Source organism: Geotrypetes seraphini, chromosome 4 (assembly GCF_902459505.1).
Source record: "Geotrypetes seraphini chromosome 4, aGeoSer1.1, whole genome shotgun sequence".
NCBI lineage: Eukaryota > Metazoa > Chordata > Amphibia > Gymnophiona > Dermophiidae > Geotrypetes > Geotrypetes seraphini.
Window position 1 is genome coordinate 211,764,390 of NC_047087.1, and position 24,821 is coordinate 211,789,210.

Below are 24,821 nucleotides of genomic sequence, written 5' to 3' on the forward strand. Positions count from 1 at the left end.
GAGCCCTCCAAAACCCACCAAAACCTATTGGACCCAACTGTACACCCGACCAAAAGCCCTGCAGGTGGCACCTACTTGTAGGTACAGTGGAATTTGGGTGGATTTTTGAAGGCTCACATATTCTACCATAAGTGTAGTAGTCAGAGTAGAATATGGGCTGAGTCCCTATCTCTATGGTTGACTACACTGCCCACTAGGTTACTCCTGGAACTTGCTAGTTGCTCTACTACTTTGTTTTTATATGTTACCATGCCCCAGTAGTGTCCCCTGAGGAAGGCGTCTTCCAAACGCCGAAACTAGGATCCTTGTTGGGATTTTACTATTTCGAATAAAGTCTTATCTCGGTTGTTTAAGACATCCTCCTTGTCTTTCCTTAGTTTTCTTTCTACTAGGACTGGCCATAACATCTGAAGCGATCACACAGACAGGTATGCACTGTTTTATTCATGTCTTTTGGTGTGTGGGAGGGGATCAGTGACCACTGGGGGAGTGTGTGGGGGGGTCATGCTTACATCCCTCCAATGGTCAGCTGGTCAGTTTGGGCAACTTTTGTCCCTTTCTTATTGTTAAAACAGGTCTAGCCCCAAACATCCAAACTGTTTTATTACATGTTTGATTATGGCAAAAAAAACGTCCAAGTTTTAAGCCTGTCCTGGTCCCGCCCAAACCATGCCTCTAACATGCCTCCTTGAGATAAGAACATAAGAATTGCCACTGCTGTGTCAAACCAGTGGTCCATCGTGCCCAGCAGTCCACTCACGCGGCGGCCCCTAGGTCAAAGACCAGTGCTCTAAATGAGCCCAGCCTCACCTGCGTACTTTCCAGTTGAGCAGGAACTTGTCCAACTTTGTCTTGAATCCCTGCAGGGTGTTTCCCCCTACGACAGACTCCGGAAGAGCAATCCAGTTTTCTACCACTCTCTGGGTGAAGAAGAACTTCCTTTCACTCGTAAGGAATCTATCCCCTTTCAACTTTAGAGAGTGCCCTCTCGTTCTCCCTTCCTGGGAGAGGGTGAACAACCTGTCTTTATCTAAGTCTATTCCCTTCAGTATCTTGAATGTTTTGATCATGTCCCCTCTCAATCTCCTCTTTTCGAGGGAGAAGAGGCCCAGTTTCTCTAATCTCTCACTGTACGGCAACTCCTCCAGCCCCTTAACCATTTTAGTCGCTCTTCTCTGGACCCTTTCGAGTAGTACCGTGTCCTTCATGTACGGCGACCAGTGCTGGACGCAGTACTCCAGGTGAGAGCGCACCATGGTCCGGTACAGTGGCATAATAACCTTCTCTGATCTGTTTGTGATCCCCTTCTTTATGATTCCTAGCATTCTTTTCACCCTTTACACCACCACCGCACATTGATTGGACGGCTTCATCGACTTGACGATCAGAACTCCCAAGTCTCTTTCCTGGGAGGTGTCTCCAAGTACCGCCCTGGACATCCTGTATTCGTGCAGGAGATTTTTGTTACCGACATACATCTCTTTACACTTATCCACGTTGAACCTCATCTGCCATGATGATTTAGATGAACTGTGGATGAACAGCATAGATATCCATCTAGAACAGTGGTCTCAAACTCAAACCCTTTTCAGGGCCACATTTTGGATTTGTAGGTACTTGGAGGGCCTCAGAAAAAATAGTTAGGGCTAGATTCACTAAGGCCACAGATCGGATCGGATCCAATCTGTGGCGGGGGGGGTGCTGATTCACAAAGTGCCCTCATGCAAATGAGGGCAATCAGAATCACCCCCCCAACCAACCACACGGATCGCTCTCCAGCGAAACCAACACATGCGCAGACCATTTGTTGATGGTCTGCGCATGCGCTGGCCCTCTGTGCCCAGCAGAGCTGGAAAGAAAACTTTTTATTTTTGTTTTTAAGTTTTCCGCAAGCCTGTGATTTTAACCTGCTTTAAACTCGCGGGTTAAAACAATGGGCTTTCACTGCGGGGAAGGCAAGGAAAGTCGGGCAGAAGCAGGGCAGGGAGTTGGGGCAGAAGCAAGGCGGTGATCAGGGCAATGAGCAGGAGAGTCAGGGCAGAGAGCAGGAGAACAGAAGTAGGGCGGCAATCGGGGCAGAGAGCAGGAGAGTCGGGACAGAGAGCAAAGTCGAGGCACAGAGCAGGAGATGCAGTCGGAAAGGACTTGAGTGACTGGTCCTAAGCAGTCACTTGTTTCTTGATCGGCCAGCCCAGTCGGTGTTCCAGTGTTTTGTTAGTGAATCGCTGCCTGCCTACTTTACATGCCGTTTTCCCTCATTTGCATGCACGGATCAGATCGAATAATGATCGACCACGAGGTTAGTGAATCGGGTCGGAGGAAAATCGGGTCGCAAAGTGGTCGGAACACGATCGGTGTCCTTAGTGAATCTAGCCCTTAATGTCTTATTAAAGAAATTATACTACTATTAATTATTTCTATAGTGCTACCAGATGTACGCAGCGCTGTACAGTGTCACAAAGAAGAAGAAAACAGTCCCTGCTCAAAAAAGCTTACAATCTAAACAGTCAAACAAGATGTCATGGATACAGTTAAGGGGAACAGTTAATCTGATGGCTGGATTGGAGGGCAGAGGGGAGTGCAGGACAATCAAGCCATTGTGACATCACTGATGAGGTTGGCTTTTATTGGTGGAATGAGGCATTATGACATCACAAGCTCAGCTCTGCTTCCCAAAAACTGAAACTCTTCACACTACTACTACTATGAATGATTTCTATAGGGCTACCAGATGCATGGAGTGCTGTATAGTCACATAGAAGACAGTCCCTGCTCCAAAGAGCTTATAATCTAAACAACCAAGACAGACAAAACAAGATGTCATGGATACAGTTAAGGGGAATAGTTAAATCTGCTGGCTGGGTTGGTGAGCAGAGAGTTAAGGATTGAAGGCTATATTATATTGATATAAGAAACAATTAAGAACTTAGATAAGGAAATAACTTTATGAACACCTGGGTACATACACGTACAGAAGCAATGCTAAAGTATGTAAACTAAATACCTGTGTATTCACTTAAACTTTGCATCAACCTGCTTTAGAGCAGACCCTGTCTTGAGCCCAGAAGGTGGCAGCAATGAGCCCTGCACTTGCTCTGACTCAACCAATCACTTGTAGCGGGAGGTTATTCTGTCCTCTCTCCGTGACAGCTCTAGTTTGCTTTCTCCAGCCCGGGTAGGGAAGTCACCTGACGAGACAACCCCAAATAAATAGACAAATTCGATTCTTCATTTTATTCCCCCTTCTTGCTCTGGAGTTGTATTTCTTTTGTTTTGAAGTAGCATCAAGGGTTGTTGGGGGTTGTCTTTTTTGGTTTTTTTTTTTTTTTTTTTAATTTATTGTTGTGCCAAGAACGTGCCTGACGCTTTCATCAGTACCTGCGATTGGATTGTGCGCCTCTAAAACGTGAGGTAAGCGGATTGCATCTGATCTGAAAGAGTGCAAACTGGCGGCAGAAAACGTGAATGGAAAGAAGGCAGAGGGTATGCCCTGATTTCTGGTGTGTGCTTTAATTCGTCGACTTGGACTGTTGTCCTGCCCCTCTGGAGTACTGTACCCAGTCTCCGGAGTGGGTCGGGCAGGATGCTCTGCCTGCGGTGTCCAGTGAGGGGGTCGGGCATGTCTTTGGGCAGAGGGTGGGACTCGGTGCTCTTCCGGTACGGTGTTTAAAAGTTTCCCCACAGATTGTGACTTCCCTAGCTGCTACATCAAGCACCACAGGATTAAAAGTGGAGGGATCCAGATTGATTCGCTGTCCTTTGCGGGATGCTTTCACGTGGGTTAGAATAAAGCTTCCCTGTCCCTGTTTGAATACAACCGAGGAAGGGTTTCTAAGAGTGGACTCGGTTCTTTTAATATATTGTATCCCTCTCTCCCCCAACTCCGTGCAAAGAATAACTATTTGCAGTGGCTCCTGTATGACCTGCAACCTGTTCCCAGCATAGCAATTCTTATGTTCCCACCTATAATCATTTTGCATCTTCACTCTTGTGCAGCAAATTGGATGCCTGGTAAAAGAGTAGGAAGGAGTTGAGCAATCGGGTAGAAACTTCTGTTTATCCAGAGGATGACTGCATTTTTTTATGTGTTTTATTTATGCTCTTTTATTTGTCCAAAACTTAACTTAAACTAGCCACCATTTTCTTTGCATAAGTTCCTCAGAGTGCCACACGATTTTAACGTATGGTAGCTGTCCTCATAGGAACCTTTATATTATGGGATTTTCTGTTTTTCTTTTTAAGTTATAAAGTGCTTGTGCTTAATACTATAATAGTAGTAAATGTAGCTTTTACTTAGCTTTTTCTTAATAAACTGGGTCCGGCTCATAAACCATGGATTTAGCATTCAGCTAAGATAATACACTGTTCTGCGCAGTGGCGTACCTAGGGAATAAATGGTCAGAATAGAAACAGGCAGTGAAAATTTTCTTTTATTGAGCCTCATTTATGTAACCATTATTCCAAACATAACATAACATAAATTATGTCGGAATTGTCATGACATCAGAAGTACATATGGAGTAGTTGCAGGTGATGCTTGGGACAGTTCTGATTATGTTAGTTTGGTTTTATGTGTTTTTTGAATAGAAGGGTTTTTATTTCTTTTTTTAAGGTTTTGTAGTTTGTGGTCGAGGTCAATAGGTTGTAGAGTTGGGGGTCAAGTGTTGCAGCTCGAATGGCTAGGAGGTTGTCGAACAGTTTTTTTCTTTTGACGTTTTTGGTTGGAGGGTGTGTGAATGGTGCGTGAGTTCTCCTATGTCTGTTTGAAGTGGATTGAATTATTTAGCTGAAGAAATTAGTTACCCCCCCATTCCACACACATTAATTCTCTTCCATTTTTGTTCCCATTATAAAAAAACACTGATAAGTTCCCAGGAAAAAAATACATTAAAATAAGAAGTGAAAACAAAGGCCCCTACAGATGAGAACATAACATAAGAATAGCCTAACTGGGTCACACCAATGGTCCATCATGCCCAGTAGCCCATTCTCATGGTAGCCAATAGTGCTGCCCGATTCAGAGAAAAATATTTCATTCGATTCGATTCACCCTGTTGAATCGATTTTTTCGATTAGATTCACTGTTAATGACACCGCTTTTTAAGTTTAAACAAAGTATAACAATAAATTTCACAACAACAATAAATTTCACAAAGTACTTAAAAAAAAAAAATCACATTTTTCCATTAAAGCAGTTCTGGAGACATTTGCTTGAACAGTCTTTTTTCCCAGTCCATAAGCAAGCAATATGAAAAAGATTTCCTTAATTATCTACTCAAACATTTTTGCTATTTACTTTCATTGTACCTAGACTATTATTCAGTAGAAAAATTTAGTTTGTTCAATCAAGCAGAACATTCACTCATAGAAGTCCAATGTCCACACAGGATTTGATTGAACAAACCATATTTTTTCTACTGAATAATAGTTTAGGTATACTGAATAGCAAAAATGTTAAAGCCACACAGAAAAGCAGTAAAAGTCAATAGGTTCTCCAAGTGGGAACAACCTGATGTCTCAGCACTTGAGGAAAAGACCACGTAATAATGTTTATAAGATAAATCATATAAATGATTATACTGAAGCAGGGTGTCCTCAGCGTGAGAGGTAAGCGAGAGGAGAGAATTCTCCAGTGCTTTACACAATAAGGCTCCTCTGCCTGCAGTGCACACCATCATAGGACACCTCAGGTGTGCTCAAATTAATCAATGTGATAAATTAAACAGTGATAAACAATTGGTCAATCACAAGAGTGCAAGATCAAACAGGTTGTTCCCACTCAGAGAACCTATTGACTTTACTGCTTTTCTGTGTGAGTAGATAATTAAGCAAATTTCTGATAGCCTACAGAACTGATTCTCACCTTCCATCCCCAGCCCCCAAGACTTACCAGACCCCCCCTGCCGATGCATTTACTTACTGCCTGAACTGGATATTAAATCGTGGGGAAGAGAGGAGAAATGCGGGGAAAGAGCCAGCCAAAACTAGTATTTGTTGCTGCTGAGTGCACCAATCCAGGGCAAGCAGACGCTTCCCCCATGTCTTAATAACAGACAATGGACTTTTCCTCCAGGAATTTGTCCAAACCTTTCTTAAAACCAGCTACGCTATCTACTTTTAACATAACTTCTGGCCACTTCATTTTTAAGCTTAGATCTTTCCTTCCAAACAGAGACCTTGCTAGATGTCAAATACAGCACAAGGTAACTTCACATGGACTTAACTGTGCAGGAAATGAATCTCCTCATACACCCACCATATAGTGCAAAAATGTGCAAAGGTCTGTTTTTTTCTTTCGATCACTACATAGCCTAATGCCACACAAGCAGCGCTGTTACAAACATATTCTGAAGGTCAATGCTAAGGTTGACAAAGTTTCCTTCCTTGGACCAGAAGGAGATACTGACAAACCACTGGAAGAGATTCTAAAACAACTACCCAGAAATAACACCCAAAGACCCACTCAGTGTGTGAACCAGTTGAGTGGAGTGGACTAACTGGGGGTGGAAATGGGCCCAGAGTTTGCTCAGCAGAATTTCCCAGACTACCTCTTCCTCTCAACACACTGACATGCTACCACAACCACCAGCACTAGGAACACCTCACCGAGTATGCCAGCAATGCTTATAAACTTTATAAAACACATTATTATATTTTCTTATAAAGCATATATTTTAACTGAACTCAGCCTTGCCATTCACAAAAATAGAAAAGTTCCCATTTCAAGCTGTCTCATGTACACTTTTCAAATCTAACATATTGTAATCACAAAACAGAAAATAAAATTATTTTTTCTACCTTTTGTTCTCTGATCAATATTCAAATCTTGTTGGTCTCAGGCTCTTGTCTTGCTTGCCAGGGTCTCCTTTCTCCGTGCTAACCATCCGTCTGCCATCTCTGTTCTCCCCTTCCGTTTCCCTTCCCTCTCCCGGAGATCTGGCATCTTTCCTTTTTTTTGTCTCCATCCACAGATTCACCTTTTCTCAACTCCCCACCACCCCAGGATCCACCATCTCTCCCTTTCTGTTCCCAACTATCCTCCTATCCAGTATCTCTATCCCCCCTCCACACCATCCCCTGTTTCCAAGTTCTCTCCCTTTCTGTTCCTTCCCTCCCTAAATCCCATTATGCACCATCTCTCTCCCACTCCTCTGTTTTTAGACCCATTATTTCTAACCCCCAAAGTCTGGCATATGCACGTATCTTTGAACCCCCCCTTCCCTCTCTCCCTCTGTGTACTTTTACACCAGGACCCCCCTCCCCCGAAGGTCTGTCCCCCCTCAGAAGGGCTACACCCCACCCCTGAAGACCTGCACCCCCCGAAGGACTTTACCTCCCACCCGAAGGTCTGTCCCCCTCTGAACGCCTAAACCCCACCCCTGAAGGCCTGCACCCTCCCCGAAGGATTGTACCCCCCACCCGAAGGTCTGTCCCCCCCCTGAAGGCCTGCACCCACCCCGAATGCCTGCACCCACCCCGAATGCCTGCACCCACCCCGAAGGCCTGCACCCACCCCGAAGGCCTGCACCCCCGAAGGCCTGTCCCCCCCCCTTGAAGGCCTGACCCCCCCTTGAAGGCCTGCCTGCTTGTCCCCCCTTGAAGGCCTATCCCCCCTTAAAGGTCTGCCTGTCCCACCCCCTTGTAGGCCTGTCCCCCCTTAAAGGTCTGCCTGTCCCACCCCCTTGTAGGCCTGTCCCCCCCTTGAAGGCCTGACCCCCCCTTGAAGGCCTGCCTGCTTGTCCCCCCTTGAAGGCCTGTCCCCCCCTTGAAGGTTGGCACCCCCCCAAAGGCCTGCACCCCCTTGAAGGCCTGTCCCACCCCCTTGTAGGCCTGTCCCCCCCTTGAAGGCCTGCCTGCTTGTCCCCCCTTGAAGGCCTGTCCCCCCCCTTGAAGGCCTGCACCCCCCCTTGAAGGTTGGCACCCCCCCAAAGGCCTGCACCCCCTTGAAGGCCTGTCCCACCCCCTTGTAGGCCTGTCCCCCCCTTGAAGGCCTGCCTGCCTGTCCCCCCCTTGAAGGCCTGCACCCCCTTGAAGGTCTGCACCCCCCCCCGAAGGCCTGCACCCCCCCGAAGGCCTGTCCCCCCACTTGAAGGCCTGCCTGCCTGTCCCCCCCTTGAAGGCCTGCACCCCCTTGAAGGTCGGCACCCCCCCCTGAAGGCATGCACCCCCCCTGAAGGCCTGTCCCCCCTTGAAGGCCTGTCCCCCCCCCTTGTAGGCCTGCACCCCCTTGTAGGCCTGTCCCCCTCCCCTTGTAGGCCTGTCCCCCCCTTGAAGGCCTGCCTGCCTGTCCCCCCCTTGAAGGCCTGCACCCCCTTGAAGGTCTGCACCCCCCCCGAAGACCTGCACCCCCCCTTGAAGGCCTGCCTGCCTGCCTGTCACCCCCCTCCCCCTTGAAAGTCTGCCTGCCCGCCCGCCCGCCCCACCCTGAAGGCCTGATGCCCCGACCCACCCCGAAGGACCATTCGCCCCCCTGGCCTCCCCGCACTACCTATGAAGCAGCCGCAGCAGGATCGCGACGTCAGCTATCTTTGCGCTGCTTAGGAGCTGCTTCCTGCGCCGGGCTACCTTAAGCTACTGCCCCCCCCACGCCCGAAGGACCGCTCGCCCCACTGACCTTCCAGCACACCTATGAAGCAGCCCGCAGCAGGATCGCGACGTCAGCAATCCCTCAGCTGCTTGAGCGCTGCTTCCTGCGCCGCGGTCCCGCCCCCTCCTCTGACGTCAGAGGAGGGACGGGACCGCGGCGCAGGAAGCAGCGCCCAAGCAGCTGAGGGATTGCTGACGTCGCGATCCTGCTGCGGGCTGCTTCATAGGTGTGCTGGAAGGTCAGTGGGGCGAGCGGTCCTTCGGGCGTGGGGGGGGACTGAGCGGCAAGGCCGGGAACACCCCCTCAGGGCTGGTACCCGGGGCGGCCCGCCCCCCCGCCCCCCCCCTAGGTACGCCACTGGTCTGCGTTCTCCTTCCCCGACCCTGATGAAATAATGAAACGCGTCGGTGGGGATTGAGCCAGACCCAGTTTATTAAGAAAAAGCTAAGTAAAAGCTACATTTACTACTATTATAGTATTAAGCACAAGCACTTTATAACTTAAAAAGAAAAACAGAAAATCCCATAATATAAAGGTTCCTATGAGGACAGCTACCATACGTTAAAATCGTGTGGCACTCTGAGGAACTTATGCAAAGAAAATGGTGGCTAGTTTAAGTTAAGTTTTGTTTATAGACACGATATTTTGTGCACTTTTTTGCTTTTATTTGTCCATGCATATTATTATTTTCAATGTATATTACTGTTTATTTTGTTAAGTGTCATTCAAACAAAGTTGTCCCCTGAGTGCCGAAACCTGGATCCCGGTTGGGACTTTCCTAGGATTCCACTCTTTGGGACTTCAAATGGTCTTTCTAAAGACCTAGGACTATGGGCTCCTTTTTACTAAGGTGCGCTAGTGTTTTTAACGCACGCAGGAAATTACCACGTGCTACGCTTCTAGAACTAACGCCAGCTCAATGCTGGCGTTAAGGTCTAACATGCGCTAAAGCCCTAATTGCGGCTTAGTAAAAGGAGCCCTATGTTTTTATACATGTGTCTTGAATAAATGCAACTGGTGGTTGGTTTAGACATCTCTCTTGCCTCTTTTTTTTTTGTTCTTGTTTCATTATCGAGGCTAGCCCCCTTCTTTTGTTCTGTTGTATATTCAGAGGATGAAAAATATATTTAAAAAAACAAAATCATCTTGTCAGGCATTTCTCCTAGAAAGGTTTCAGCCACTAGATGTGGTTTTATAATAATCTGTTTGACATCGTATACTGATGTGTTATGGTTGTTTGCTCTGCTTCTCCGGTGTGGAGGTAAATATTTGGACCAACGACTATAAATGCTTAACAGAAGTAAAATAGCATTTTTTGGGGTGTGCATATGTTAAACATATGTTCAGGTGTAGAAGAAATTGGGTGCATGTTCCAATCGGGAATAAACAAATGAATTCCTCGACTTTGAATTGTTTTTAAAAATGCCCAGAGGTGGCAATGAAGTTTTTCTAACTCTCTCTATAGAAAGATTCTTTTGTGATTTATTTACAGCAGGTGCTGTTGCAATGGAGATTTCTTTTTATAGATTTGAAATTTGGTTTTAAAATATGAGTTGCACCAAGATACTATGGATGTGTTTTTTGGAGAGATATTTCACAAAGCTAGGAGCCATAATATTCCAGCTAAGGAAACATTTGTTGGGAGGGTCTTTAGATCACAGGTGCTTTCTCTTAGTCTCCTTTACTTTTAATAGGGAGAGCATTGATTTCAGTCTTGATTCTCTCCTTCCTCTGAGATGACTGAGCTAGAATGGAAAACAAGTGTCCTCCAAGGCACAACCCTATGCATGCTGTCCCTAAGGCTGTGTGCCCCGCAGGCCCAAAGGCATCAGCTGCAAAGCATCTTTCTGATTTATGCCATTTATTGATTCATTATCCAAAAATAAAGTGGCTCTCTTGAACCTCAACGTACAGCACTTTCCATCAAGTCATACTCCCACTGCTGTGTTGCTTGACCTCCTGAATTCCACCTGTTCAGTAGAACAAAATGATCATATGTGCAGTATCCTAATGGTTAGAACAGGGGGGGTGCTGATAATAAGGGGATTCTGGCTCACATCCTGCTGCCACTCCTTGGGATCTTGGTCAAGTCCAGAGCCAGATCAAGGGCCTTAGGCAAAATTTCAGCCTTATGCATTCCCCCAGAGCCTTATCTCCTTCCCCACTTAATTTTGATAGCTAAATTCAACAGTCATGATCATCAAACAAAATCTTATAAAAATGCAGATTAAAGTGAATGTTAATGGTTCTTTGGTGTGCTGTCAGGATCTCGTTTGGTTTTGGCAGCAACTTCTTGGGAACAGCAAAAAGCTGCTTCAGTCAAAACTAGGGTTACCATATGGCTCCAGAAAAAGGAGGACGGATTTGCCTATAAGTTGATCTGGTACTGTGTTTATCTGTGGGACTTGTAGGTCTGGTTTCGCTATTGTATTACCTAAGAAAATCAAGACTATAAGCCCTTGCTAGCACAGGGTAAACCAAGGCCTGGATTGTCAAGCAAATCTGGAACCTGGGAAGTTTATAAAATGCTGTGGCTATGTGTTTTCCTGGCCATTTTGTTTTCAGCTCTCAATGAAAAATACCACTTGGGAAGTAAAATACACAGTATGGGTCAAAGTCAAGACAGACACGACGTATTTGGATAGCATGTAATACAATAACCGAGTTACAGTAGATACAAACATCTGTGATACACTACTTTGATATGGAAATTAGACATATGGTCTAGCCGGTGAGACTATTTGAGTTCTTTAAGGCTTGGTCTTTTCAAGGAACTGGATTTGTAAAGAGGAAAGTTTTCAGGGCCTTCCTAAAGTTCTATAGGTTGTCCAATTCTCTAAGGGGGGGGGGGGGGGGACGAAGTTCCATAGACTAAGCATGAAGTGAGAGTAGGCGTGCCTGCAGGCTGATTCTGTCATTTTTCTTTTTGGGATCTTAATGGCCGGCTAGGGCTGTAGATCGGTAGCTTGGGAATCATATAGCCTAGTATCCATTTTATGAAGGTTTTGAGGGCCAGGTCTAGGGCTTTGAAGACACAGTGTTTCTTGATAGGTAGCCAATGAACCGATGCTAGCGCTGGGGTGATGTGCTCACAGATGCTCAAGTTTTCTTCTTTTTTTTTTTTTTTTTAAATCTTTTATTAAGTTTTCAAAACTAATACAAAGTGCCGGAAATTATACAGACATTAATAATCAAAATAAGTACTTATATTCAATCAATAACAATGCGGAAGAAAAATATCCCTCCCCCCCTTCCAACACATTTAATCAAAGAATAAACCAAAGAGATAGCCCCCATCCCACCCTGTCCTGGATGTGTATGGAAATAAACAAAAATTAAAGAGAAAAGACAACTATAATGAAGTAATAAAAGACGTCAACAGGCCCCAAACCAGTTTAAATAAATTGCTATGCCCCAACATATCAGCATTCATCTTCTCATACCTATAGCTTACACATAAACTCACCCACAAAAAGGAAAATTAAGGCAATCATAATTTTTCCAATTGCGAGTTATCATGCTAGCGCTGGGGTGATGTGCTCATGGATGCTCAAGTTTTCTAATAGACAGACTGCAGCATTCAGCACACATTGGAGGCGAGATAGGTTTTTGGCAGATTGACCTGCTAGTAATGCATTACAGTAGTCCATGCGAGACAACACATGTTCCAGTTTTTAAACAGAATACTGATAACTACTATTTTCTAGGTATGCAATGGTTTTCCCTTTGGCAGTCTTATGAAAATTATTCTATTATAATTAGCTGTCTCCCGGAAGAGGTGGTGGATACAGAGACAAAGACTGTGTCTGAATTAAAGAAAGCCTGGGATAGGCACATGGGCTCTCTTAGAGAGAGGACGAGATAATGGTTACGGCAAATGGGCAGACTGGATGGGCCATTCGGCCTTTATCTGCCATCATGTTTCTATGTTTCTATTAGCGTTTTTAGCGCTGGCTGCGGCAGTAACTGCTCTGAAGCTCATAGAATTTTATGAGCTTCGGAGCTGTTACTGCTGTGGCCAAACCTAAAAAACACACTACAGTTTTGTAAAAAAAAAAGGGGGGGAGGTAAGTGTCATCAAGTTGGTGTCAACTCAGGATAGTTACTGTGAACTGTGTTTGTTCTTGAGGCAGTTAATCACTGATAGAGTGACATCCATAGCTCTTATTGGGTTGACCTTCAATTTTGCCATGCATGATATACAATATATAACATACAGTGAATTCCTTCCCTAATAGGGCTTACAACCATACCCCCCTCATTTTAAAACAGGTTTCTCTTTGCATGATGTGTCCAAAGTATGAAAGTCAAGGAAAGCTTGGTTTTGAAATCCTCCACTATTGATTGATTTGTTCTTTGGACAATTCACAATGCATTCAGTATTCTTCTCTAGCACCATAATTCATAGGCATCCATCTTCTTCCTGTCTTGTTTCTTCACTGTCCAAATATCACATCCCTTATGACATTATTAAAAATACCATGATTTGGAGAAGTTGAATTCTACACGCAGATACATCTCTGCACTTGAAGATCATGTCTAGGTCCTTCCATAGTCATTCTGTCAAGAGCGATACATCATTAGATATCTTGACTGCTTCTTTTATTACTGATTATTGATTCAAGTAGGTTGAACTTGCCAACTATTTCTATGTCTTGTTCATCAAGAATGAAATTATTGATTTTACATGCTAATAAATACGAGAAAAATCCAAACTGATTCCAAGTGTCTCTGATGAATTGAAAGTCATTCAGAAGAATGTTGCTGTGTCATCTTTCTTTTCCATTGTAAATGCTTAGTCACAGAAACAGCACTCCTCAACAATGTTAGTGTTGGGGAACACACCCTATGCCAGCACAGCCTCCCAGATGCCAAACAAGAACTACAGCTATTCAATCGTGTCAGAGCTACGTGATTAAATTTCATTGAAAATATGCTTATGGGCCTTGTCATGTGCTAACTTTGCTTGAAATATCTTTACTCAGAATCAGTCATGAAGTTGTTACCAAATTATGTTGGCCAGCAGCAAGACTGACAGTGACTTCTCAGAGGCACAAGACTAATAGAATTATATCATTTGGCATAAAGATGCCATCAGTTTATCACATTTAGTACTCTTTTGATTATTCGTTTTAGTTGTTTTACCATGATCCCCAATGAGGTCATTCCAGACATTTCCATGCTCTTCATTAGACTCTTCTCCTGTCTGAATAGCAGGTTGTCTCGCTAGCATGGTCTTCACATGACCTTCAATGAGTTGAAATGCCCTTTTCTTCTAATCTTAACCACCACCTTCCTGTTTTTACAGAGTAACCAGAGTGGATTAGAAGCCCTCTCTAATATCAAACATGATTTACAAAATAGGATGACTTTTATTCCGCAAAAGTGGTAATTTAGGCTAGCATTTGAAGTCTGAGAAAGAAGTAGGACCTCTTGTCACTGGTTCTAGGGATATTGGGCATGGGAAGGAGAGATTCTATTAATTTTACTTTTATTTTGTTGTTTCTTGTACATTGTGTTTTTATTATAAGGAAATTTCCGGAGTACTTGTACCTAATTTGGCCTATATATAAGGATATAAATGGAGGGCAGGCCTGTGTGTTCATCACTGAAAATGAATACCTTTCTGGTGTTTTAGAAGGAATGCTGGGGCCCAGGGTTATTCATGTGTTATAAAAATTATTATTAATCTCTACCAATAAAATATACCACTCTTATAGAGAGGAATATATTTTATAAAGAAATATTAATTTGAGGGGGGAAGTTAGCTCGCTTTGATTAATACTCAATTTTTTAATAACAATTAAATATATAATGAATATTTATTAAAGAACTAAGACTCAGAACATTTTTTTATAACATTTAGATATACATCTCAAAGAAACTTAATATATGTATTTATTTTTATTTTTTTTCAATCTTTATTGATTTTCAAACTTTTGGTAAATCATAAAATACTGCATAGAACGCACTAATAACTATACAATTATTACATTAAACAGTCATTTACTCCCATCCTCATCTTAATTATTAATATAATAAAACATATGATGTGATTTTATTATAATTAAATAATTTAACTCCTCAAAGAACATTTCCCTCCCCCCCCACCCACCCTCCCTGGATGTATAAAGAAATCTAATCATTAATTATACTTTTTGGTGGGTAAATGTGTGTACCACATATAAGTATGAAAGAATGATGGTGGAACGTTTGGGGACTAGTAAGTCCTTTAAGGATGTATGGAGTCCATTGACTACTTTTGTTGCATTACAGTAAGGGTCATGTTTCTTCCCTTTTCATTAGAAACTTATATATGTATAAACAGAGACTTTGCCACAATATAACAAATTAGAAAATACTATTCCAAATTTAAACAATGCTCTGGCTCTTAATAGTCCTCATTAGGGAGGGACAATTCACACATCAGAGAGAGTGATTTAACTTAGTGATAAGCAAAGGAAAAAAAAATAAATGAAATATTGTAGTGTTACATCTTCTATTTGTTCAAAGACCTTTTAACTAGAGTCAGTCGATTTTACTACTCAACAGAGGGACCGGACTTTACCATTCCTTTTCCTTCAAGAAAATATCTTAATTGGGAGGGTTCATAAAAAATATAGGATGTTTGATCCAAAAGGATCATACATTTGCATGGATATCTTAGTTGAAATTTTGCTCCCACTGTTTAGATGAAATTGTTTCCCTTAAATTTACAAGTTCAATAGTGAGGGGGGGAAGGGGGGTTATTTTACTATTACATATTCTATAAGATATTTGATTATATGGTAGGAAAGGGTGGGAAGGAGGGGTGATAAGAGTTTATGTTTTGTACCAATGATGATTATTAAGTGATGTATTTATTGTTAATTTGTTTGAACATATGTCACACTTATTGTAAGTTTGAAAATGAATAAAGAATTAAAAAAAAAAGAAGAAGAAATTTTGCTCCCAAAGTAATCACAAACTGTCTCATTTCTAGAAACTATTTTCTCCTGGTTTGTGTAATTTTCGAGACATCTGGAAACATGGGAATATTACTATCCAAAAAAGTCACCTCTTTTAGCCTAAAAAAGAACCTAAGAAGTGACTCTTTGGGCTCCTTTTATTAAGCCGCGTTAGGGCCTTAACGCGTGGAATAGCGCACGCTAAATCGCCATGCGCACTAGACCTTAATGCCAGCATTGAGCTGGCGTTATTCTAAAAGCATAGCGTGCAGTTTACAGCGCAGTAATTTTGTGCGCACGCTAAAAACGCTAGCGCACCTTAGTAAAAGGAGCCCTTTGTCTTGATGAAAAACTAAAGTCACCAGAAGTGTCGAACGACTTATAACTTCGTCCCCTGAGGTTTCCGGAATTCTTGTTATATTCAGTGGACTTGAGGAATCAGGTTGAGCCAGGGGGACTGAAGTTATGTTGTTGTTGTTGTTGAAATTGGCAAAAAAAAAATATTTTTTGGAAAGGAAGAAGTCCATCTTTCGAGTACATGAATACTTCTCTCAAAAATCTATAAAATAGTTCCGTAGGCGACATTGTCAATAATTTAGGAAAGTTTAGGATCCTAAGATTCAATGCTTTAGTGTAGTTATCAAAGTTCTCAGCTTCCCTTACTAACAATAGTCTATCTTGCATTAAAGAAGATTGAGAGGGTTGTAACCCTTGGACCTTTTGGTCTAGGTGTATAACCTTTTCCCCCTGGACTTTCAACTCTTCCTCAATTTTATCCAGTCTCTTTGTCTGAGCATGAACCAGGGGAAGGGTTCCAGCACATAGCTAACACCTTTCTGAACAGCTCAAAGACCACATCAGAAATTCACTTTTAAATCCATCAAATTAATAATTATAAAACCATCTTCACTCCAAGCAGAATTATAAAATCATACCATTTTTACTTTATGTCCATCAGAATAAATGATCTATTGGGTCAGGCAATAATTCAAATTAAAAATTCATAACCCCAGCAACATTAACTATATCATGCTACATATTTTAAAATCATAGAATTATGAAATCATTTCATGCTACACATGTACTACCCCAAGGACATTAGAAACTCTTGCAACACAGTGCCAAGAGTCTTTTGTGGATAGATGCTCCAAGCTGTCGTCACATTGCCTTGAACACACAGAAATTGATGGAGAATAACCGACTGCTTTTCCCTACAATCCTACCCCTTTACCAGCTCACTCAAATAGAACCTGTTTAGGCATTTTCCAGAGGTAGGAGGAAAGGCTAGTATGGAAAAGTGTCAAATGAATTATTGTACTTGTTTAAGAAACTGTTATAGGACACAAGTTAACAATGTTTTAAACAGTACTCTATTTCTTTACATTAATAGGTATACTCAAATCACTTGTACAATATGTAACCCATTCTTTTACTATTGCTACTGTGTATAACAAATAAGTCAGTCACCAGGTTTTAACTTAGAAGCTAATGAAAATGACTCAGGAATGATCTAAGAAAATACTTATTTACGGAAAGGGTACACCTTGGACCTTTTCCAAGAGAGAGTCCTGATAGCAAGACAGTTGGAATTGGTGTGTCACGATACACATGCAAACTGAGGCACCTTGACAGACCTCCTTGCCTATAAAATCAAGGGTCTCCAGGTCCTTGGATGGGAGGGCACTGGAATGTATATGAGAGCTACTGGAACTCTTCCTTACAGATTCAACAACAATGAACTTGTGAAGTAGCTGCTGTTGTCATGCTGGTACATGTTAGACCTAGTATTTGTTTTCTAGGATGTATGATGTGGGGGTTACAGAGAAATGCATTTGTCAGATCTTAGTTCTACAGTTGAGGAGCCATTGGTGCATTGGCACAGGGAACAGAGATCATTGATTGAGGAGTGTCTGAGTATCTCAGCGTATCCCTGATTTCCTGGTGGTCTGGAGTCCTCGCCTGGTGTTAGTGAGAATTGTTTGACAAGCTTCTGAAGAAACTTTGGCTATGTAGGGTCTTCTAGGAGTGATATCAGGGGAGATAGATTTGTGGGGGTTTCCTTGTGGATTCTGGCAACACGGAGGAAGAATCTCAAAACTTAACATGCCTTTAATGTGGTAGCGGGGCAGTATTTTACCAGTCGATTATCAAAACTCACTGTGGTCTTTTCTGAACTTTCTAGCTGCCTCCAACTCTGCCATGCAAATGTAGTACAATGAGGCTATTAACATTAAAATGTTAGTAAAATGTGCTCATTAATATTAAAATGAGCACTCCAGGAGATTCTCTTTCATCGCCAGGTCATTCCCTAACCTCGTTGTACCACAAAATTTTCTGGCAGGGTCTTAGCTATCGTAGCCTTACTTTCTGATCAGTGTATGAGTGCTGATTGGTTCAAGCACTGATGGGAAATTAAGGTTTGACAGCATAGCCCCCCCAGCAAATTAAAAAAAATAAGAAACACCTGAATCGAAGATCGGTAGGAGGGATGCCTGCTCTCTTCTGCTGCTGGGGTCCCCCAACAGCCACGACAACCCCAGCAGCAGGAAGAATGCCCACTCCTTCCTGCTGCTGCCACCCACCCTCCTGACAACCAAACACCCAACACTGCCCAGCGGCAGGAGGGATGCCCATTCCCTCCCACTGCCACTGCCCATTCCCTGACAACCAAACACTCAACACCTTCTGGCAGCAGGAGGGGTGCTCACTCCATCTGCTGCTCACCCCCTGACAACCAAACACCCGACACCTCCCAAAAGCAGGAGGATGCCCACTCTCTCCCACTGCTGACCCCCATGACAACCCCCCCATCCCTTTGTAAGAAGGCCAGCCACAGGGATGCCTACTCTCTCTACCAAGATACATAAGTAAAATTGATACTACTATTGTTGAAATTTATTTATGAGTGATTATTTTATTTTGTTTAACTCTCTCCGTCCACCAGACTCACCTCATCAAAATGGCAGGATGCGCCGGGAAGGGTCTTAAGACTTCTCTTTTAGGAAATTATTCAAACCTTTTTTTAAACCCTGCTAAGCTTTCTTGCTTTCTACTGGTTCTCTTTTGGACCTTTTCTTTGTAAACGGCTTTGTTGCTGTAGTTCAAAGTACTTGTAAGTAAATAAATAGATACATACCCAATCAATCAGATAAATCCATCTGTAGGGTATTGTGCCTCCAGACACTAGGCAAGTAGTTACTTCTATCTTAGGTATGAATAAATTTATGTAGACTATAGACATCTGTTCATGTATTGGTCAGCTCTGTGTGACTAGTGTCAAGGCACTCTGTAAAGATTTTCAGTGCCTGTTAGGGGAATTATTTGGATAACAGCTGCCATTATCCAGATTCCTTTGACTATCATAAGAACATAAGAATTGCCGCTGCTGGGTCAGACCAGTGGTCCATCATGCCCAGCAGTCCGCTCACACAGCGGCCCTCCGGTCTAAGACCAGCGCCCTAACTGAGACCAGCCCTACTTGCGCACGTTCTTGTTCAGCAGGAACTTGTCTAACATTGTCTTGAATCCCTGGAGGGTGTTTTCCCCTATGACAGATTCCGGAAGAGCGTTCCAGTTTTCTACCACTCTCTGGGTGAAGAAGAACTTCCTTACATTTGTACGGAATCTATCCCCTTTCAACTTTAAAGAGTGCCCTCTCGTTCTCCCTACCTTGGAGAGGGTGAACAACCTGTCCTTATCTACTAAGTTTATCCCCTTCAGTACCTTGAATGTTTCAATCATGTCCCCTCTCAATCTCCTCTGTTCGAGGGAGAAGAGGCCCAGTTTCTCTAATCTTTCGCTGTACATCAGCTCCTCCAACCCCTTAACCATTTTAGTCGCTCTTCTCTGGACCTTTTCAAGTAGTACCATGTCCTTCTTCATGTACGGCGACCAGTGCTGTATGCAGTACTCCAGGTGAGGGTGCACCATGGCCCAGTACAGCAGCATGATAACCTTCTCTGATCTGTTTGTGATCCCCTTCTTTATCATTCCTAGCATTCTGTTCACCCTTTTTGCCGCCACCGCACATTGCGTGGACGGCTTCAACGACTTGTCGATCAGAACTCCCAAGTCCCTTTCCTGGGAGGTCTCCACAAGTACCGCCCCGGACATCCTGTATTCGTGCAGAGATTTTTGTTACCGACATGCATCACTTTACACTTATCCATGTTGAACCTTATCTGCCATGTTGATGCCCATTCCTCGAGCCTGATTATGTCACATTGCAGATCTTCACAATCCCCCTGCATCTTCACTACTCTGAATAACTTCATGTCGTCTGCAAATTTAATCACCTCGCTTGTTGTACCTATGTCCAGATCGTTTATAAAGATGTTGAAGAGCACAGATCCAAGCACTGAGCCCTGTGGCACCCCACTGGTGACGCTCTTCCAGTCCAAGTATTGTCCATTTACCCCCACTCTCTGTTTCCTATGCTCCAGCCAGTTTTTAATCCACGTGAGTATTTCACCCTCGATTCCATGGCTCGCAATTTTCCGAAGTAGTCATTCGTGCGGAACCTTGTCGAATGCCTTCTGAAAATCCAGATATACAATGTCGACCGGGTCGCCCTTGTCTATCTGCCTGTTCACTCCCTCGAAGAAGTGCAGTAAATTTGTCAAACAAGATCTGCCTTTGCTGAAACTGTGCTGGCTAATCCTCATCAGCCCGTGTCCGTCAAGGTGATCAATGATGCGGTCCTTTATCAGCGCCTCTACTATCTTTCCCGTTACCGAGGTCAGACTCACCGGTCTGTAGTTTCCCGGGTCTCCCCTCACCACCTTCCAGTCCTCCGGAATCTTTCCTGATACGATCGACAGATTGGCTATTAGTTGAAGCAGTTCAGCTATGGTCAGTTTGGATGACAATTTAGTGCTGCATTTTCTTCAAAGTAAAAAGACCAAAAATATAGGGGTGAATCAAAACAGAATCATTTGGCAAAACATTAGGACAGCCAGTCTTCTGCTTTCTTTTCACTTAGTACTAGTCAGCTCTCTCTTTCTTTCTTCATATCCTTCTGTTCTTTCCCTTTTTATTTTTAAAATACAGTCTTCTTCTCTTGGTTCTCTCTTAATCTCTGCAGGGGTTAAGCTTTCTGTGATGTGTTTATCCTCTGTTACAAGCAATGTCCATCCCAGCAATCCCCCTTACTGCAGGATCCGGGCATCCTCCTTTGACCCTGTCTGCCCTCCAACAGAGTGAAGACTTATTGCTGTCTCCTGTCACAAGCACACCTTGGCCTAGTGACCTCTCATTGCAGAGTTCCCCTGAGTTCTGATTGCCCCTCTTTAGTGCAGAAACAAAACAACCCCTACCCCTTCTTTCCCAGGGGTTATGTAGTACTCCCTTACATCGGTACAACACCTCCCCTTTAGACATATTACAGAGTAGATCATGCTTCTGCAACATATAGATCCTGTGTGGGATGAGTTACCACTCAACTGTTGGCACATTCCTTATTTTAGGGACACAGAAAAACTAGTGGGATGGGGGTAATGACACCCACACACTCTCAAGTGGAGAAAAAGACCTCAAAGTTATACAGGGGACATACGACCAGCATAAAGCTATATCAAAGTAAACCCACTGTCATCATCAGTCAGAAAAAAAACTCCACATACTGATGTAACCCACCAGTCTCGACCCAAGCAGGTAATTAAGAGAAGCTGTGAGAAATTCAAACTTAGCGGGAGGCAATTTCACAGAAAATGGCAAGTCCAATTGCCAGCTTAAATAGTTCAATATAAGACTGCTTCCAAACAGTAAGTCCACAAAAAGTCCAAAAACTTTCACTTATCTGCGACGCCTTCAACCACTAAATGTCCAGTTTGAAATAATCCCCCCACAACACACACACACACACAGCCACAAGTGAGTGTACTGAATTGGGATTCATGGTGGATATGGCTGTCCGGATGCTCAGGAACATTCTAAGGGAGCAACTTAAAGAATATCAACAATGATGAAAATGACAGAGAATCCAGGTGTCCTGATTCTTCTGAGAAAAAGTCTCAAGATTTCTACATTCTTTTCCACATTTCAGCTGCATCCTCAGGTCTCCTATCTTCTAGATCAGTGGTTCCCAACCAGTCGGATTTTTAGAATAGCCCTAATGAATATGCATGGAGCAGATTTGCATGCCTGGCACCTGCCTTATATGCACATATCTCTCATGTATATTCATTAGGGCTAGCCTTAAAACCCGACTGGCCAGGACAGGGTTGGGAACCACTGTTCTAGATCAGGGGTAGACAATTCCGGTCCTCGAGAGCCACAGGCAAGCCAGGTTTTCAGGATATCCACAATGAATATATATGAGATGGATTTGCATGTACTGCCTCCTTGAGATGCAAATCTATCTCCTGCATATTTATTGTGGATACCCTGAAAATCTGACCTGCCTGTGGCTCTCAAGGACCAGAATTGCCTACCCCTGTTCTAGATCCATGGGTGGATGAGGCTGTGCTTTTTTGTTCAATTACATTGGTTACCAATTTTTGTCTCTTTCCTCTCACACTTCCAGCCCTTCACAGACAGGTAGCAGCATACAGGGATGAGGCAAAAGTGTGCATTCAGAATTGCCCCATTTCTCCTCTTCTGCAGCACATGCTTTTTTTTCTAAATAGGAAGTTTGTGAGGAAGAAGGGGTGCTGTATTGTGAATATTCAGACATTTCTGTCACACCTCTGCGCTACTGCACTCCTGTATCCTGAAGAAAATTAAATGAGGAAAGGAAAATCCGAGGAAAGTGATGGGATAAATGTGGGAAGATGATGAGGGAAAGAGCAAATGAGAGTAAAAAGTTACAAGAATTAGAGTAGATGGAGGGTTGAGAGGAAGAAATTAAAGGAGACAGATGGAGGGGTGAGATTGGAGTGCATGATAGAGGAAGAAAGTGAAATAAAGCAAATAAAATGAAAGAGGGAGAGGTGATCAAGAAAGGGAAAGAGAGGTAAGCAAAGACAGGGGGGTGGAGAGTGAGAGGATCAAAGTGACAATGGCTGGGAGAGGCAGCAAAGAGAGGCAGGACAGTGAAATGAAAGGGAGAAGGATGTCTAAAGACCTAAGCAGAATAAAGAAGGTGAGAATAAAATGAAAGAGAGAATGAGGAAAAGGAATTAGATGACAGAGGAAGCCCAGAGAATAGTGATAAGGATGAAAAATCTAAGTTAATGGTAGGAAATATGGTTTGGATTACAGTATATGAGTTTTGAAAGTCTTAAATTTATTGTACAATGTTATAAATTGTATTTAAATTTATTTACATTCCCAAATGTATTAACAGTCTTTTTTAAAAAAAAATTGTTCCTCATCCCGACTCTAAGATTGCGTGTGTGTTTATTGTGGGGCATTCCTACAGAAAGACAGAATTGTTAGTAATACAGTAATTACAAATGTATACCAATACCACCTAGTGGCTTATTGTTATATCTCACTGTTTTCCTACTTTCTGGTTGTGTCACCTTTTACCTTTAGTCCTAATACAGTAGCTGAATTTAATCTGTCATCCTTTATGGCTTTGAAACAGGGTGTCAGAACTCTGAACCTGTGCAGTTTTCCTGCCTATGACAGAGAGAGTGTGTTCAGAGTGCAGTGAGTTGCAATAACTGAGCACAAAGCAAGGCTTGTAGCGATATTGATCAGCCTAAGCCACATACGCTCTCTCTTGATGCGATTCTGTGAACAAGCATTACATCATCTTTGCAGCTGCTCACAGATTCCGTCCCCAGGGAGGACGTAGGTTGGCGGTGACTTGAGTTTCAGCTGGGAAATTTTCAGAGCAAGAGACCAGCTGAAGTGCAAACAGTTAGGTTGAGAAGAATGATGGGTGCTGAACGCTGCACTGTTTATATGCACAATTTGACCTTCGTTAAAGGAAGGACACCAAAGCTATCCTGGATGCTTTAGAAGCCTTAGTCCATTTGGAAATATTATATTGAGGCATTTCCTTCCAGATCTTGCAATCTGATACTTAACAAGTTAAATTTCTGACTCTACTCTGGAAATATTATTTTATTTTTGTGTTTATCCTCTTCGTGTAGTTTAATCTGCAAGATGTTTTATAGCAACTGTGATCTGATTGCATTTTGTCTGGGACGGGGTGGGGGTGTGGGATTTTCTTTCTTAGACTTACTGTTTCTGCTGGAGTTGGGGGGGGTTCTATACATTCTCTTTGATCGCTTTTACTGGCAGAGGAGGGTTTGTAGGGTGGGGTATGTACACTTCCCCCTCCCTATTCACAGTTTCGATGTTCGCGGTTTTGATTATTCACAATTTTTTTCCCCAGGGCCCCCCCGAGAATCGCTCGTTGGCAGCCCACATAGAAAAAAAACCAGCCCTGGGACTTGGATCGGGGCGAGGCAATCGGAGGCGTAGAGGGGCGATCGGAGGAGGAGGAGGCAATTGGAGGCAGAGGGGGGTGATTGGAGGCGAACAGCTGCCCAGGAGCACAGGCCTTACCTGGTGGTCTAGCAGTGACACAGGGCAGGAGCGATCTTCCTACACTCCTGCCCTGTGCAGAGCCGTGCTGCGAATTCCTGTGGTCTCACGAGATTACAATGGGAGTTCCTGTTGTAGTCTCATGGGACCAAGGGAACTCACAGCACGACCACTGCCAACAAATGTAAAATCGCAGCAGTATTTCATTGGCTTGGTAACTTTTCTAACAAATCCCATACCAAATATGGGATATGTGAGCCCTTCAGAAGACTTTTGGAAACAGATGCAGTTTGGCACTGGCTTTCAAAGTTGACCAGGCAGTAAAGGAAATCAAAGGGTGAATCAAAGATGCACCTATATTGATATCATCAAGCCTGTTCTGAAACGGAGTGACTCTAGTGAAAACTGTTCAGAATATTGCAGTTAGTTATGTTCTTATGGAATCGAGAATATAAGAATAATCTTACTGGGTCAAATCAATGGTCCATCAAGCCAATGTAGCCAATCCAGGTCTCTAGTACCTGGCCAAATCTCAAAGAGTAGCAACATTCCATGCTATCGATCGAGGGCAAGCAGTGGCTTCCCCCATGTCTCTCTCAATAACAGACTATGGACTTTTCCTCTAGGAAATTGTCCAAACCTTTCTTAAAACCAGCTATGCTATCCGCTCTTACCACATCCTCTGGCAACACATTCCAGAGCTTAACTATTCTCTGAATGAAAAAATATTTCTTCCTATTGGTTTTAAAAGTATTTCCCTGTAATTTCATAAAATGATTACACCTTAATTTGCTCAATTACATTGGTTACCAATTTCTGCTAGGATAGCCTATAAGCTCTGTGTATTG

General features: G+C 43.2%; 1 protein-coding gene across 7 annotated transcripts in view; it reads left to right on the top strand.

Annotated features, from left to right (window-relative positions):
- Window positions 1–3,345: 3,345 nt before the first annotated feature.
- The window catches only part of LOC117359791 (GRIN2-like protein), a 33,280-nt gene continuing 11,804 nt past the window's right edge, over window positions 3,346–24,821 (top strand). The window contains exon 1 of one of the 7 annotated variants that reach the window (XM_033943040.1): window positions 3,346–3,411. The gene's annotated coding sequence lies outside the window, so the exon portion shown is untranslated. Of the gene's footprint in view, window positions 3,501–3,692; window positions 3,777–24,821 lie in introns of those variants that run through there. The other 6 variants (XM_033943038.1, XM_033943037.1, XM_033943042.1 and 3 more) reach the window with 6 other exon arrangements.